Raw genomic sequence first — 16,056 nt, 5'->3', positions numbered from 1 at the left:
GATGAGCTTGAAAGAAGAAGAATTAGTTTTGATCCACTTGATCTAAGCTGTGGAAGACTTGACTTAGAAATATGGCTTTTAAATATTAAGACTTTTAATTTGTTTAACGGATTTTTATTATTAGTTTTGAATAAGTGGGCTTGAGGATACTTAGCCCACATATGTCTTTTTTATTTGAACTAGGATTTAGAAGTACTGTAGCATGACACTGTTCACGCTACAGTACCTACGGCTACTGTTCACTAAGGGCATTTTTGAGAGAAAGGGTCTCAAATTTTAGTCTAGAGTTTTATCATATTTTGAGGAGGGTGTTTAAAGGATGTAACCAGCCATTTCAAGGCAGACATTATTTTATTTCGAATTTTAATTGTGAGTGAGTTTTCTCCTCTTGTTCTTAATTAAACTATTGAACTTATCAAAAGTAAATCGCAACCTTTGTGGTGTTCCTCCTCATAATTTGGGTTCTTGAGACGAGATTTCAACGGTTCTAGATTTTGATATAATCTAGGTTCTTGAAACGAGTTTCAACGGGTCTAAATTCTCCATCCATAGACTTGAGTTTGGCGTTCTTGGGTAAGTTTTCAAATTGATTGTGGGTTCAAGGGATTCTCTTCCTGCGAGTTCATATCATTTGGTATTCAGAACCAGGTTTCCATTCAGGTCTAATTCTATCTTTTGTTTATTGCATATTTAATTCTAGAGCTTCATTGTTCTAAGGTTAAAAAAAAAGTGCAGAAATTCGTTTTTCCTAGGGCTGCGAAAATTTGCACCATTTAGGGTTGAAATTTCTATGGTTTCATTGATTCCCATCTATTTTCTTGTCAATTTTTATATGTTTGAATTCAATTGTTTGATTATCCCAATTGAATATTTCTGTTTGTGGTTGAATTGTTGAGAAAAGAAAATAAAAGAAAATAAAGGAAAGGAAAAGAAAAGAAAAGAAAAATCGTCTAGAAAAAAAAAAGTGTAGAAAAATCCAAAATTTTTTTTCTTGAGCCTTTCATCATAGGGGTTGTGCATCCTTCATTATAGTTGGTATCTTGTGTTATAGTCACACTTCCATTCGTATAATTTCTGTGATTCTCGTGTCGCTTCTTTCATTTCGTGTTTCTCTTATTCTTGTTTCTTGGATCTAATTTCTAGTTGGGATTAAACAAGGTTGCTTTGTCTTGATTGAGTTCAATTAGTTCTGAAAGAACTTGAGTGGAAAAACTCGAGGTAAAAGGCAAGAGAGTGTGAGATTATTATCGAAAAAAAAAAAGGTTAATTCAGAGTGAAACACAAGTGGAGTGTCATCATTTGAGTGTAAACACGTAAGGGAGCGTGTGAGGTCCTTTCTTTTTCTGCTAACATTTTCTTTTTGCTGCACATTACAATGTCTCACTGCAGTGGCTCATCACCCAAGGGGATAGCAGATAACACATTTGTGTTGCAAGCCATGCAACAACAGTTTGAGTGGATGAACATGCTATTGGGACAAATGGAGGATAGGATGAATCAACAACAAGCAGATATTAGAAATTTGCAAGGGGGAGAAATCGGAGGCGACGTAAGCCTAGGGTTGAAAATGCATATGAGAATGAAGGAGATGATGAGGATGAGGAAGACCTAACATCTGAAATTGGGTTGAGTAGACATAGAAGAGTTAGGTGTGAAAGAGGATTTGAGGGGAACCTAGGGGGTCGGATGGTGTCGATAGAGACTTAGGGAGCATCAAAATGACAATACCATCTTTGTGAGGTAGAACTGACTCAGAGGTTTATCTAGAGTGGGAGAAAAAAATAGATTTGGTATTTGATTGTCATAATTACTCTGAGGAGAAGAAAGTAAAGTTGGTAGTAATTGAATTCACTAATTATGCTATTATTTGGTGGGATCAATTAGTGACCACTAGGAGGAGGAATCACGAGAGGCCTATAGAGACATAGGGAGAGTTGAAAGCTCCCATGAGGCAGAGATTTGTACCTAGTCACTACTATAGGGACTTTTATCAAAAGCTCCAAAATTTTACACAGGGTTCTAGGAGTGTGGAGGATTATCATAAGGAGATGGAGGTGGCTATGATTCGGGCTAATGTAGAGGAGGACCGGGAGGCCACCATGGCTAGATTTTTGAGTGGTTTGAATAGAGACATAGCAATGTGGTTGAATTGCAACATCATGTGGAGATAGAGGACATGGTGCACATGGCTATGAAGGTGGAGAGGCAATTAAAGAGAAAAGGGACGGCAAGGTACACTTCAGTTTCTAGTACTACTTGGAAATCAAAGTGGGATAAGAATGATCTTGCTGAAGCAAAGAGAAAGATCGAACCACCTAAGGGCAAAGATGAGGGACCTAGCAACAAAGCCAAGGTAGAATCTCAACCTTCAAGAAATAGAGATATTAAATGCTTTAAGTGTTTGGGTTCAGGGCACATTGCTTCTCAATGTCCAAATAGGCGAGTGATGATTATGCATGACAATGGGGAGGTAATGATTAAGAGTGAGGATGATCGTGATGGAGTGCCCGAGTTGGTTGATGCTAGTGATGACGAAGGAGTGATATACGTTGTGAGTGAGTCTCTTGTTGCCAGGTGTGCTCTCAACACACACATTAAGGTGGATGATGCCGAGCAACAGAGAGAGAACATTTTCCATACTAGATATCACGTCAACAACAAAGTATGTAGTATGATCATTGATGGAGGGGATTGTACTAATGTGGCTAGCACTACTTTGATTGAGAAATTGAATTTACCAACCTTAAAACACTCTAGACCATACAAATTGCAGTGGTTGAATGATTGTGGGGAAGTTAGGGTGGATAGACAAGTGTTAGTTCCTTTTTCAATTGGGAGGTATCAGGATGAGGTGCTTTGTGATGTTGTGCCTATGCATGCTGCCATGTTTTCCTGAGGAGGCCGTGACAGTTTGATAGGAGGGTGACACATAATGGGTTAAAAAACAAGTATAGCTTTGTAAAGGAGGGCAAAACAATCAAGTTTGCTCCTTTAACTCCAAGCCAGGTCTATAAGGACCAACTGAAACTGAAAAGTGAGGTTGCTCAGAAAAGAAAGAGTGAAAATGAGAGTGATAAAATGAGAAAGAGTGAAAATGAGAGTGGCCAAAAAAGAATGAGTGAAAAAGAGATTGAGCAGAAAAGAAAGAATGATAATGAAAATGAGCACAACAAAAAGAGTGAAAAAGAAAATAGAGATGTGGCTGAGAGTAGAGAAAAAAGAGTAGTGTCGCGAGAGAAAAAAGAAAGAGTCTGCAGAGAGGAAAGGAAAGACAAAAGTGAGTTTCTATGCCAGAGAGAGTGAGGTTAAGAGGGCTTTCTTCTCAGATCGCCTTATGATTTTTCTTATCTATAAAGAGTCTTATCTTACTCTTGATGACACTCACCAGTCTCTTCTTAATTTGGCTATTTTCTTGTTGCAGGAGTTTGATGATGTATTTCCAGAGGAGATGCCTAATGAGTTGCCACCCATTAGAGGCATTGAGCATAGATTGATTTTGTACCTGGAGCTGCTATTCCAAACTGACCAGCCTATAGGAGTAATCCAGAGGAGATAAAGGAGCTTCAGAGGCAAGTTGAGGACTTGATGAGCAAGGGTTACGTGAGGGAGAGCATGAGCCCATGTGCAATACCAGTGCTATTAGTGCCAAAGAAGGATGAGACGTGGAGAATGTGTGTTGATTGCAGGGCGGTCAACAATATTACGGTAAAGTATCGGCATCCCATTCCTAGATTAGATGATATGCTTGATAAATTGCATGGCTCATGTATTTTTAATAAAATTGATCTTAAAAGTGGGTACCACCAAATTAGAATGAAAGAGGGTGATGAATGAAAAACTGCTTTTAAGACTAAATATGGGCTTTATGAATGGTTGGTTATGTCATTTGGACTTACAAATGCGCCCAGTACTTTCTTGAAATTGATGAACCATGTCCTACGTGCATTCATTGGTAAGTTTGTGGTTGTGTATTTTGATGATATCATAGTGTACAGCAAGGACTTAAATGAGCATATTGAGCATTTGAGATATGTGTTTGATGTGTTGAGATGTGAAAAGTTGTATGCTAATTTCAAGAAATGTACATTTTGCATGGAAAGAGTTGTTTTTCTTGGATATGTTGTTAGTACAAAAGGTATTGAGGTGGATGAAGAGAAAGTCAAGGCCATCAAGGAATAGCCAACGGCAAAGAGCATCACTGAGGTAAGAAGTTTTCATGGCTTAACTAGCTTTTATCGGCGTTTTGTTAAAGACTTTAACACCATTGTTGCACCACTCACTGAAATCATTAAAAAGAATGTTGGGTTTCATTGGGGGGCTACTCAAGAGAATGCTTTTGCCACCATTAAAGAAAGGTTGTGCTCTACACTTGTGCTAGTATTACCTGATTTTAACAAAACTTTTGAGATTGAATGTGATGCCTCAGGTATAGGGATTGGAGCCGTTTTGATGCAGGATAAGCGGCCCATAGCCTTTTTCAGTGAAAAGTTAAGTGGGGCCTCACTCAAGTACCCTACTTATGACAAAGAGTTTTATGCTCTTGTTCGTGCATTAGAGACTTGGCAGCACTGCCTATGGCCTAGGGAATTTGTGATCCACACCGATCATGAATTATTGAAGCATCTCAAGGGTCAAGGTAAGTTGAATAAAATGCATGCTCGTTGGATGGAATACATTGAGATATTTTCATATGTCATCTGTTACAAGCAAGGTAAGGAGAACATTGTTGCTGATGCTTTATCTCGAATGTATGTACTTCTTACTTCTATGAGTGTTAAGATGCTTGAGTTTGAATATGTGAAAGACCTATATGCCGATGACGCTGACTTCTCTAATGTGTACATGGCATGTGATAAGGCAGCATTTGGTAAGTTTTACAAGCATGAGGGTTACTTGTTTAAAGAAAACAAACTTTGTGTGCCAAGTTGTTCTATGCGTGAATTACTAGTACGTGAGGCACATGCTGGGGGATTAATGGGACACTTTGGTGTCAAGAAGACTTTAGATATTTTGCATGAACATTTCTTTTGGCCTAAGATGAAGAGAGATGTCACTTGCATTTGTGGCAGGTGCATTACATGTAGGAAGTCTAAATTTAAAGTGTTACCACATGGGTTGTATACACCCTTTCCTGTTACTAGTGAATTTTAGGTTGACATATCTATGAACTTTGTTTTGGGGCTACCTAGGACAAAAATGAGTAGAGATTCTATTTTTGTGGTTGTGGATAGATTTAGTAAGATGGCACATTTCATTCCATGCCATAAAACAGATGATGCCACAAACATAGCTGACTTGTTTTTCAGGAAGATAGTGCGACTCCATGGTATTCCCAGGAGTATTGTTTCTGATAAGGATGTTAAATTCTTTAACTACTTTTGGAAGGTATTGTGGGGGAAATTGGGTACCAAACTCTTATTTTCCACTACTTGACATCCGCAGACTGATGGTCAGACTGAAGTAGTTAATAGGACCTTAATCAGCTTTTACGCATTGTTGTTCATAAGAATTTAAAAACTTGGGAGGATTGTTTTTCATTCATAGAGTTTGCATATAATAGGACCATGCCTACTACTACTTCATATTCTCCTTTTGAAATTGTTTATGGATTCAATCCACTTACCCCTTTAGATTTGATGCCTTTACCAGTTGATGGCAGTAGTAGCTTAGATGGACAAAAGAATGCGGAGTTGGTGAAGTCACTCCATGAGAAGGTAGGCTTCAAATTGCCCAAAAGAATGAAAAGGTTGCTTCCCAAGCCAATAAAGGGCGAAACCGTGTCATCTTTGAACCTGGAGATTGGGTTTGGGTTCACATGTGCAAAGAAAGATTTCCAGCTCATCAGAGGACTAAGTTACATCCTCGAGGAGATGGACCTTTCCAAATCCTTGAGAAAATTAATGACAATGCCTATAAAGTGGATCTCCCATGTGAGTATAATGTCTCTGCTATCTTCAATGTTTCTGATCTTTCTCCTTTTGATGTAGATGAAGATTCGAGGTCGAATCCTTTTGAGGAGAGGGGGAATGATGGGATCTCCCAGGTGAGTATAATGTCTCTGCTATTTTCAAGTTCCAAATGGGCCAATTACAAGATCGAGAGCCAAGAAGATTAAGGAAGCAATGCAAGGATTAGTACAAACCACTTGGGAAGAAACTAGCAACAGCCCAACACTCAAGATGGGCTTGAAAGAAGAACCAGTTTTGATCCACTTGATCCAAGTTGTGGAAGACTTAACTTAAAAATATGGCCTTTAGATATTAAGGCTTTCAATTTGTTTAAAGGATTTTTATTATTAGTTTTGAATAAGTGGACTTGAGGATACTTAGCCCACATAAGTCTTTTTTATTTGAACTAGGGTTTAGAAGTACTGTAGCATGACACTGTTCACGTTACAGTACCCGCGACTACTGTTCACTAAGGGCATTTTTGAAAGAAATGGTCTCAAATTTTAGTTTAGGGTTTTATCATATTTTGAGGAGGGTATTTAAAGGATGTAACTAGCCATTTCAAGACAGACATTATTTTATTTTGAATTTTAATTGTGAGTGATTTTTCTCCTCTTGTTCTTAATTGAACTCTGGAACTTATCAAAGGTAAATCACAACCTTTGTGGCGTCCCTCCTCGTAATTTGGGTTCTTGAGACGAGATTTCAACGGGTCTAGATTTTGATATAATCTAGGTTCTTGAAACGAGTTCTCGGATCTAAATTTTCCATCCATAGACTTGAGTTTGGCGTTCTTTGGTAAGTTTTCAAATTAATTGTGGGTTCAAGGGATTCTCTTCCCGCGGGTTCACATCACCTTCTTTCTCAATTTCCTCTCTTCTTCTTCAACTCCACCTTCAACCTCTGGACAGAGGACTCTAGCGCAAGTGTTCTTCTCCAGTAAAATGTATCCATAGCTTTTATTTTATAGTGAGAGATGAGAGGCCATGAGAGACTATAAATAAGAATATCATAGTGAATTTCTCAAACGCTCGTGGACGTAGGTATTATGCTGAACTACATAAACATATGTGTCCATCGCTTTTATTTCTTCTGTGTTTATTATCCTTTCACTGTCATGAATATACGTATCGACACCGTACGCGCCGCACCTAGCCATTGCCAGGGGCACTAGACCATGCCCTTCGAGGCCCGAATCTCGCCTATGGGTCGAGAATAACTCTTTATTCTCTTTTAGCCTGTTGTGCAATTTTTATAGCATCAACAAAATGTATCATATTTTCCAATCACCAATATTATCAAGCATGGTACCAATCTTGGGACCAATACAACCAAAATTGTATATCAATAAAATATGTGATAAAAGATATTCGCATTTTATTATTGAGTAATATCGCATGTTTTCCATCCTTGACTTTCTCAAATTATCGAGTTGGCCCATGTTACGGGTGCCAAATAATTAAGGAAGGTAGCATTCATGGCAACTACGATCAAAGCATATTTATTTTGATTATACAATGTTGCTTTATATGAAAATCTATATATTGGTCTTTATTTTACTTATCTTGCTATTTGAATAAGGGAATGAGACTATAAGTACGTATTGTTCATATCAATAAAAATATGCAGAAAATTAGTCTCAAACCTTGGTTTGACAAAGGTGGGTTCTTCCAAAACCCACACTTTCTTTCATTTCATCTGAACACCATAGGGAGGGCAAGTAAGAACGATCTAATAGCCTTCATCCTTGATCCCCCTATTACTCGCTCAATCTCTCGGGCTCTTAACATTTTGGCATCAGAGCAGGTTATGGTGGATCCTCAAGTGGAGTGCTTAGAACAATAGATGGCTAAGTTTAGAAGTATCATGAACACCTTATGAAAAAGTTTGAGGAGACCAGTGCGAAGGTAGATTCCCTTGCCATTAGAAGTTTGAGTGACGAAGAAGGTTTAGGATTGAGAAATAGAAACAAAAGAAATCAAAGGAGTCTACAACTTTGTAATACCCAAACTAGCCAAATTGGAGTTCCCTAAATACAATAGTTTGGACGATCCAACAAGTTGGATTTATCGTGAGGAATAGTTCTTTGAATACCAACAAACTAAGGAAGGCAAGCGACTACCTCTGGCAATGTATCACTTGGAGGGTGAAGTGCAGATGTAGTACCAACTTATCAAAGACAGTGAAGAAATTGCGTCTTGGGAATCCTTAAAAAGGGGTTTTCATGTATGTTATGGACTAGCCATTTCGGTATGTTAAGCAAGTTGCGACAGACAGGAACAGTCTGAGAATACCAGTTGCAATTTGAACAACTTCTAAGTCGAGTGGGAGGGCCGACACCCAACCATCAAATGAGATGTTTTATCAACGACCTTAATGAACCCATATGAACGGATGTACAGGTGGCTCGTCCTACGTCCATCACAAATGCATTAGACTATCCCAATTATATGAAGCAAAACACTTGAAGAAGCTGATACCAATGAGGCTAAGTGAAAAACACACATTTGAACCAATGCCATCCCCCCTGCCCTCAACCAGTCTGCCAAGAGCAAAAACACCCCCTGTCCAATGCCTTAACCCTAGCAAGATATAGGAACAACAGAAGAAAGGGCTTTGTTTTAATTGTGATGAGAGTTTTGTAATTGGCTATTGCTATAAGAAGTTAATTGAAGGAGTATACACAAAAGCAGAAGAATTTAATGGAGAGAGTGATGAAGGGGAGCAAGCAAACTTCTCAAACAAAATAGTGATTTCAATACATGCAATTGTTGGGATGATGACACTACAAATCATGAGGATTCGATGAGTGATATAGGGCCATGGGATCACTGTCCTATTTGATTCTGAGAGTTCTCATAATTTCTTGATTGCTTCTTTTGCTGATAAGATTGGATTGGTACCTCAACAGACCCAAAGGATGAAGGTTATGGCTACAAATGTGGAGAACCTTGACAGAAAGGAACGATATAACGAGGTTCTTATACTTTTCCAGGGCACTTAGTTCACTATTGATTTTTTCCTATTGACATTAGAAGGTTGTGATGCCGTTCTCAGCACATAGTGGTCCATACATTGGTTTCAGTGTGATGGGATTTTGCCAAGTTAATAATGCGCTTTGAGTACAAGGTGGGTCAAATGTAGTTGAAGGGGATTAAGGGGCTAATACACTAGGTGGTTGAAGACAAGGTACCTGTGAAGGAATTATATAGAAATGAGTTTGGTTTTCTTTGCCAGTTCCTACCCACTACACCAGATGGTCCCAAAAATTCAATATCAATTTTTTCCACTAATTTGGGTGATGACCTTGTAGAGCCTACATTGATACCTACATCTGTGGGATAATTGTTAAAGGACTATAAAGATATATTTTCTAAACCAACTGGGCTTCTCCCAGATTGATCCCACAACCACCAAATTCCCTTGAAACTAGGTTTTGGGTCTATTAATATTTGGCTATGTCGATAATTGCATTATTAGGAGGGGGAGATTGAGAAGTTGATATTTAGCTTGTCGCAATTTGGGGTGGTACGACACAGTACAAGACCCTATTCCTCACCAGTTTATTTGGTTAGGAAGAGAGATGTTACAATTTGATATCTAGATGGGCATCACAGTTCGAGCTTGCCAATGCCCCATCAACCTTCTAGTTCCTTATGAAAAATATCTTTAAGTCTATATTGCAAAGGTATGTGTCGGTATTTTTTTATGATATATTGGTTTATGGTAGATCATGGGAAGATTATTTATCACACATTAAGGTTGTTCTAAACATTTTAAGATCTAACCAACTATATGTGAGAAGGGATAAGTATCAGTTTGGATAAGACTAAGTCAACTATTTGGGACACCTCATTCTGGAACGTGGAGTGTCAATGGATCCTGAAAAGGTGTCGGTTATGACAAAATGGCCTAGACTGGTCTCCATTAAGTCTTTATGTGGGTTCTTGGGATTGACTGACTACTACAAAAAATTTATTCGTAACTATGGCCAAATTGTGAATCCTCTTACATAGTTGCTTAAAAAGGATGAGTTTAGTTGAAATGACAGAGCTGAAACCACCTTTGATCAATTAAAGCAGGCTAGCATTAGTTCTAGCCCTACCTGATTTCACCAAACCATTTGTGGTGGAGTGTGATGCATCTAGCTTCGGCTTGAGCATGGTTCTCATGCAATACAGAGGACCCATTGCTTATTTTAGCCAAGCACTTTAGGGACGGAATATGAGCTGCTCTACATATGAAAAAGAGATCATGGTGTTAGTAACCACTATCTAGAAGTGGCGGCCATACCTATTAGGAAGCAAATTTACCATCCAAACTAGCCAAAGGAGCTTACGATAACTATGGGATCAAACCATAGTTACAGAGGTTCAACAAAAATGGCTGGTCAAACTAATGAGCTATGATTTTTTGATTGAGTATAAAAAGAGGCATGAGAGTTCTACAGTGGACAACCTCTCTAGATGCAAGGAGGACTGTTTAGGGGGGCCACAAGTTTGTGCTCTTAGCATGCCCCTTCCACTTTGGATGGGTGTTGACTAATCTCGAGTTGCAAACTTTGGCCAGAAGTATCCAAATCGACGAGGCTATCGGACCATGGAGCTTTAGATCAAAACTTATCTTCTACAAGAATTGAATTTATTTGTGAGCCAATTCTCCATTGACTTAACCCATCATCAATGAGTTCCACTTGGATACCCATAAGGGATTTCATAAAATGTGGCAGCGAGTTAGCGACTCAAGGTGGTTTTTTATTGGCGTGGGGCAAGGTCTCAAATTAAGGCCTTCATCCGTGATTGTGACATCTACCGGCATCACAAGAGTGAGTTCACTAAGTTTGTTGGCCTTCTCCATCCACTATCCATTCTGTTCACTGTATGGACGAACATCTCCTATACTTCATTACCGGACTGCCTAGCTCCCAAGGAAGAGTTGTAGTTTATGTGGTGGAGGATAGGTGTGATGCCCCCAGACCCTGCTTAGGATTTGGACGTGACTTGGAGTGTCGAGACATGAAATACTAGGTTACATCTCCTTGTACATGGTGGTTAACATGCAATACACTTAACATGCATTCTAGCATTATCAAGTAATCACATCGGAATAAGTCACTTAATAAAATGTTATATAAGAATAAACTAGTATCCTAACTTCATTAACTTTAAATCATACTTCATAGTAATGAATCAAACTCCTTGTTACATTTTAACATAACAAGTATTGTTTTTCAAAGGTTTTTACTAACAAGGAAATCATTAAGACATCTTTCTAATCCCTGCTATTGAATATGAGTGATTTCCAAGTAAATCAAGACTAGCTTCAGTCTCTTCTTCGGGTTGGGCTCATCCTCAATCTTCCGCTTCCAAATAACCTTAATCATCATTCTGGTAGCTATTTTCTGTTCTACTAAAAGTTTTATCATTCCAGGTGGAATGAAAGTGAAAACTACTATAGTAAGATTTCAAGAAATCTCAATTTCTGAGACTCATAATATCCCGTAGTATGTTTAATAATAATTAAAAAAAAAAAGACTAATATGTGAAACGTGAATATTTAACTTTGTCAAATAAAATCATCATTTAAAAAAAAAAATCAAGATAACTTCATTGCTCAAGCACTAGTTTACAAAGAATCAAAAGACATTACATGCTGAATACAATCAAGTATCTCCTCAAGAGCATGGAGGTCAATAGCACTAGAAAGAGCATCCTTGGCAAGAGAGCTGCCAGATTAGAATCCCATCTAGTATGGTAAATTAAACCTCCAAGAGGCAATTGATTTTAACACCTCTTTAGTATCTTCAATGATTAAACCACCGTGGCTCCATCCTTCAGAACTTTCTGCATCCTTTCCACCACCTGCATCATTAAGAAAACCAAAAACGTTACTTATATATTTCTTAGGAAAAGTCTTCTAACTTTTTTTTTTCCCTTTTTGTCCTTTCTTTTATCTTATTTCTTATCTCGTAATTGATTATATCACGTACACCTTACATTTATGGATATGTTATTTTTTCAGATCATACCTCTATAATATCATTATTTAGACCTGAGTCTTCGACTTAATTTCATTTTTATAATTTTAGTTCTTAATTTTCTCCTATTCAAAAAATGATTTGAAATAAAGAATTATAATAATTGCTACATTTTTAAAGTTTTTAAATTTATTGATAAATTGTCTCCTTTTCTCATGATTGGGATGATCTTCTTTTCTTTGGATTCATATTAATCAAGTTTAATCTTATTTTTCTTTGTATGCTTGTGCTTAAATTAGCTTTAAGCATTGTTTATGAATTATTCATGTAAAAACAGCTTTTATTCGTTGAATGATCATTGAGTTCAGTTAACATAACTAATACCTTTTATTTTCTCTTACATATGTACATACTAAGAGCCTGTTTGGAATTGAAAGCTTAAAAAGTGTTTTTAACTATTTAAAAGCTATTTTAAAAAAAAAATAACATGTTTAGTAAATTTATAAGAAGTGTTTTAATCACTTAAAAAAGCTGAAAATCTACTTTTTAAAAAATCACCAAATTGAAGCTTTTATCGAAAAGTTCCTGCAGATAACTGTATATTTTAAAAAAATTAATATAACTAACTAGGCCTGTGCAAAAATGAGCCTGGCCTGCTCAAACCGAAAGGCCCGACACTACCAGCCCGATAAAAGCGGGTTAAAATCAGAAGCGGGTCATCCAAGTATTACAAGCGGGCGAAACCGAAGCATGTAAATAAACCCGTAGGCCGTATCTCCCTTCTTCAGAAAAACGTAGACCTCTCGCTCTCTCTCTCTCTCCCTCCTCGATCACGCCTGCAGAAACCGAGTCTCTCTCTCTCTCCTCGATCGCGCCTCCAAGCAACAGAGTCTCTCTCTCTCTCTCTCCTCGATCGTGCCTCCAAGCAACTGTGTACTCCAAGCATACACTTCAGCTGCTGCAGAAACCCTAGCTAGTGGCGTTCTTCGTCGCTGTTCACCATCACTGTTCGGCCGCAGCTCCAAGATCAAGTCGATTTGATGAGGTATATTCTGTTTCTCATGCTCCAAATTTCTCTGTCAAAACCATGGAGAAGAACCACTGGATTTGTCTTGCTCCGTATCAATGGCCTCATGCAATTACTCATTATACAATTATCCGAGAAGCCCACTTGAAGTTATCGGCATCTTTGGGGAGAAACGAAGGGAACCCAGGAGTGGAGTAAACTCTGAGACACTTTGGGGCTTTGCGTTTGGTGTGCTTTGGAGGTGGTGTCGGTGCGGAGATGGGTGTGAGGGTTTCTAAAAAAACCGATAGTTTTACCCGACCCAAACCAGTCCGAGTCGGATAGGATTGTTTCTGGTGCAGCTGGTTCACGAGTAACCTTGGGTCGGGCCAATATATTGCTTGGGCGGGTCATTGCACAGGCCTATAACTAACTTTAAAAATACTTTAGAGACATTGTTACCAAACAGTAAATGACTTTTGTTGAACTCAAGATTTCAAGTTTCATGTGATTATAAATCTACACATGGATTTTGATGATAACAAATGAATTCAAAGAATAAAGAAGTCTCAAGCTCAAGTTGTCTACACAATGGAGTCAAGCACATCAAGGAAACAAGCATGAGCAAGAAGGGAACAAGTTCACATTAAAATTATAGAGTAATGTTGTAAATCTCTTCAAAATTCGAAATTAGGATTAATGCTCAAAATTAATATTTTATCATAAAGCATTAAAATACATTTTCCACATGTGCATGAATATTTTTGAAAATTAAATTTGAAAATTTTGAAAGATGATTGATTGTCATCTTTTGCATGTGCATGCCTTGATTAAAGGGTTGAACTTTGAAAATATTAAAGATGATTGATTGTCATCTTTCACATGTGCATGTTTTATTTGAATATTTTCAAAAGTGATTGATGCTTTTTTAGACTTATACAAAAAGTAAAAGATTAGGTTTGAATTTTTTGAAAATGAAAGTGTGCTCATTTTGTCATATGCCAAAAGTAAAAGATTAGGTTTGATTTTTTTGAAAAAGTGAATGATGTTGTCTTTGACAATTGAGAAAGAAGAACCTTTTATTTGAATTCTTTGAAAAAGTGAATGATGTTGTCTTTGACAATTGAAAAAAAAGAACCTTTTATTTGAATTTTTTGAAAAAATGAATGATGTTGTCTTTGACATGTGAATCTTTTTAAATTTGAATATAAAGTCTCATATGCCTATAAATAGATCATTTGAGAGCTTCACATTCACAACACCAAGAGCATACAACATTCATTCAAAACTTTCATTCTCTCTTCTCTAAACATTGAGCCTTAATCCTTGTTCATTTTGAGAGATATAGCTTGCGCTGTATTGTTCTTATTTCACTCGTTGAGGAGTGTTTTCTGATAACCTACCCACTATCAGCTTTTGTATCAGAAAAAGGGTGTGTATAACCCTTGTGTGTGTAGAAAGTATTCTACACAGGGAATAGTTGAATCACCACGTGTAAGGTGATTGCAAGTGTAGAGGGTGTTCTACACGGATCCTTTGTAGCGGTGTTGTTCAAAGGTGTAATAGGTTTCTATCTCCACCTGAAGGAGGTTGAATAGTGAATTTGGGAATCCTCAAGGGGTAGCTTGAGGCGAGGACGTAGGCAGTGGGGCCGAACCTCGTTAACATACTGAGTTTGCTTCTCTCTTACCCTTACTCTTTATATTTATTGTTATTTCATATTTTGTTTATATTTTATATTATATATTTGATTTATAATTGTTATTTTTTTTAATACAACTCAATTCACCCCCCCTCTTGTGTTAGTCATCTGGGCAACAACTTTTTAATAGTAGAGCTTGTTATTTAAGTTATAAGCTATAAGCCCTAAAGTTATAAACTATATTTTCCACCACAATCCTAAACATGTACTAAGTTAAACATATTTTTTTATACATGCTTTAATTTATATTGTGATTTCTGAGCGTGAACTCAAAATATTCTTTTTATATGTGAATTTGATGATTTAATTATAATTCTAAGTGTTAATATATTATTTTAGATTTCATTCAAAATTATATCGCCCCATAGAAATCTTTTGACATTGTCCCTTTTTTTCCTCAAAACTCTTCATAGAACTTTCTTTCTGTCTTTTGTAAAGGTGAAATACTTTTTGTAGTCGGCAGATGCAGTCGGTGTGCAGTCGACTGTAAAAAAATAATTAATACAGGACCTACATGAAAAAAAAATTATTTTTATAACTTTTTCTAATTCATGTAGGTCCCCCTGAATATAAAAAAAATTTTTTATAATTTTTTTTTATTCACTCTGTATAGCCGACTGCATCTGATGACTGTATATAACAAAGCCGTTTGTAAAGATGGTGCAGTGGTTAAACTGTACGTAGTAAAAAATGAAAGTCTTCCATTTATATAGTGCCAGATATTATATATATATATATATATATATATTTTAGACAATTTCTTGTCGACCAAAATTTTTTTTAATCTCCTCCGCTTGTGACCTACTAATGAAGGGAAATGTGGCAGGTGATTCCAGCCGGGGATGTTTGTGTCATACCAGGGGTGTTTATAGCGTACGGAATGTACCCGCTTGCATGGGAATCTTTCAGCTTGCTTATGGCTCGTCTGATTTAGCATCTGGGATGTTTGAAAATTATTTTCATCTTATTTCATTCTATTTTTAAATATAATTTAAATATAAATATTTTTAAAATCATTATAATTTTTTTAAATAAATTATTATAACTTTTTTAAACTTTTAAATAAAAAATAAAAAAAAAATCACCTTTTTTAAATTTTAAAATAAAAATAATATTAAAAAATTATATTATAATAATATTTTAATTATATAATATTTTTTATTCAATCTTTTTTCTCAAAACTTAAAAAATACTTAACTCATCTCATTACTATTTATAAACTATCTCCATACTATTGACAAAAGAGAAATACTAAATACATTCCGTCCAAGGTTATTCAATTAGCAGCCCAAAAATAATTAAGTAACACCAATACTTTTCACCATAGCTATTTTGTACATGCACTATATCAGATTCTCAACTATTGGTATCCCCTCCGCACCCCCCTTAACACCCACGCTTAGCCCCAGCCACAGACCTAACC

This window comes from Carya illinoinensis, chromosome 9, assembly GCF_018687715.1.
Source record: "Carya illinoinensis cultivar Pawnee chromosome 9, C.illinoinensisPawnee_v1, whole genome shotgun sequence".
Taxonomy (NCBI): Eukaryota; Viridiplantae; Streptophyta; class Magnoliopsida; order Fagales; family Juglandaceae; genus Carya; species Carya illinoinensis.
Note: the sequence above shows the minus strand (reverse complement) of the source record.